The sequence below is a fragment of the Erinaceus europaeus genome, chromosome 4 (assembly GCF_950295315.1).
Source record: "Erinaceus europaeus chromosome 4, mEriEur2.1, whole genome shotgun sequence".
In the NCBI taxonomy this organism is placed as follows: domain Eukaryota; kingdom Metazoa; phylum Chordata; class Mammalia; order Eulipotyphla; family Erinaceidae; genus Erinaceus; species Erinaceus europaeus.
Genome location: NC_080165.1, coordinates 64,222,838 through 64,225,456, shown reverse-complemented (window position 1 = coordinate 64,225,456; position 2,619 = coordinate 64,222,838). Strand labels below are relative to the sequence as shown.

General features: G+C 54.1%; 1 long non-coding RNA gene across 1 annotated transcript; it reads right to left on the bottom strand.

The window, feature by feature from the left end:
- Window positions 1-966: 966 nt before the first annotated feature.
- On the bottom strand, window positions 967-2,377 carry LOC107522249 (uncharacterized). Its single transcript, XR_001601413.2, has 3 exons — window positions 2,196-2,377; window positions 1,916-2,014; window positions 967-1,337 (listed from the first exon to the last, which is right to left on the bottom strand). It is a non-coding gene; the product is annotated as an uncharacterized LOC107522249 (long non-coding RNA).
- Between the last annotated feature and the right edge of the window lie 242 nt (window positions 2,378-2,619).

Below are 2,619 nucleotides of genomic sequence, written 5' to 3'. Positions count from 1 at the left end.
GCACAAGGGTAGGGGAGAAGGGGTAGGGGCACTGGACAGTTCTAAGTACATGCTTTGTCCTCTTCTGGGATTTTCATTATTAGCAGAGAATAAGCTGCCCACACAGCACAAAACACTGATGGGCCAACCCAGTAACTTGAGTTCCTTAGTAATTCACCCATTAGCCTCCCATCAAGAATTACCAGAACAAAGTCATGAAAACAGTAATTGGACTGGAGTGATAGTATAGTGCTTTATACAACAATTTTCATGCCTGAGCTTCAGAGGCCCCAGGTTCAATCCTGGCATCAGAGCTGGAGCTGTGCAGTGTTCTTAATAGAAACTGATGTAATTCCAGGGCCTAATAAGAGTCACTATTCATCTTACATGCCTCCTCTAATGACCTAGCATTCTGTTGAATAGCCTGTCCCCAGTTCTTGTCCTACGACACTATAAATGCTCAGAGAAAACTTTACCAAGTCTCTCGTGTACCAATCTGTGTCAGGCATCTCCCTTTGATCGTGATGGGTGTTAATGCAAAGGGGGAGGGTGTTATGGTAGGATCAGGGACACCCTTACCACAGCCGTCCCAACCAATCCTGACATTGCCCTACACCAATGAATGCCACCTGGCCTAGGTGGGTAGGATGACAGCGGTCGAAGTGTCCTGAATCAGCACAGCACTTGAGAGGGTACAAATGCTTTATTAAAGGCCCCTCCTCGTGGGAGGGATGAGGAGTTTTCCTGGAGCCTGGATGACCAACCAGGCTCAAACGACACAAGACTCCTTGTGGAAGGGCAGTTTTGTGGAACAAGATAATCCACAAAATAGAGCAACTAATGCCACATGAAGAGCCAAGTTTCCATGTTGATGGTAAACAGAAAAGTTCTGGGGTCAGAGCTCAGCTCCAGAGCCGAAAAGGGAAGAAGACTTGTCAGGAAGCCTCTTCCCCCACCCTCCCTACTATCCTCAGAGCCTGCAGCGGGGGTCAGGCTCTGAGCCTGGTTCTCTCTACTAGGCAGTGGGGAGAAAGCAGCCCCCTCTCAGGGAGCTGTTACTGTGGAGGCTTTCCTCTTGTCTCAAGCTCCAGGGGGCTGGATATACAGGAGGGCCTAGGGTTGCAGGTCGCCTAGGGCACAAAAGTCACAGGTCTTCCTAGCAGATTCTTTTCCAGACAGCTAAAGCCTCTGTAGGGGTAAGGACACAGCTGGCCCGGCAGGCGGGGAGGGTCCAGACTCCTGAAGGGTGGCCTCCTAGTTCCTAGAAAATGGTGGTGTGGACAAACGCCATGCCTCCAGGCTTTCTATTACGACTTGAAGGCGGATGGCTGCGTCCTCACTGCGGACACTGGCTAGTCCTGGGGAAAGAAAAAGGGGCGTCAGCAGGAAACAAAACAAAACGAAAAGGGTGAAGGGGCGGGGGCGCGGCGCGGCGTGGCGGGGCGGGAGGAGCCACTCAGGTCCAAAGTCACCGTGACCTCTAGGGCCTCACACTGCACTCTCATTAAAATAAAGCAAATGGGGAGTCGGGCTGTAGCGCAGCGGGTTACATAAGGATCCCGGTTCGAAGCCCGGCTCCCCACCTGCAGGGGAGTCGCTTCACAGGCGGTGAAGCAGGTCTGCAGGTGTCTGTCTTTCTCTCCCCCTCTCTGTCTCCCCCTCCTCTCTCCATTTCTCTCTGTCCTATCCAACAACGACAACAACAATAATAACTACAACAATAAAAAAGGGCAACAAAAGGGAATAAATAAAATAAATATTTAAAATAAAGCACATGCGCACTGCAACAAGTCCATATGTTACAGCTAGATCTATATGTACATAGACTATATATGATATATACACATTTTTAAAGCCACAGAATCGCTCCCTTTCCCCCAGGTTTCCGGGCGAGGGCCGCCCCGTGTCACCCCAGCCCCGGGCGGGCGCGCAGCACCTGGCAGGTCCGCCGGCAGCTCCGGGGGTCGGCGGCGGCGGCTCCATCCCCGGCGTGTCTCCTCGGGCTCCTCCTCAGGCCGCGGGGAGTGAAGTCCTTCTTCCTCGACAGAAGCGATGCGGAGGCCAAGGGAGAGACATGGGGGAAGGGGGTGCAAAAGTGAGGCCCGAGGACCAGGGACATAGGGGTTCACCCCCCCGCCCCCCAAGGCGAGCCGAGGAGGGGGCCGGACAGACGGCCCCCTAACTCACCTCCCACCCCAATTTCTTCTGCAACCGACCTGGGGTACAAAAGCAGTCATCCCAGTTCTCCACATCCTAGGTCTCGGAAGTTTTTTCGCATTCTTACAGCAGCTCACGTCTTCCTCTTCAAGGGGAGCCACAGGTCGTGTCCTTTATCGAGTCAGCTTTGCCATCCCCGAGGTAATGAGCTCACAGCCCAAATGCACAAACAACTGCTGGAAATTAACCGCCAACGGCTTTTCTACAACAGTTGGCCACGCCCACTCCACATATCCTCCAATCAGAGGCCAGGCTCCTTCCACGAGCCACCCAGCCGGAGGGGAGGGGCGGAGCCTGAGGATTTAGAGGGAACCGCCTTCCGGTGACCGAGGGGCCCCTGGGCTCAAGGGTCCCAGAGCTTCTGATCACCTACAAGCCTGGCCATGCTGCTGGGGAGTCCTGTCTGGCTCCCCCACCTCCTCC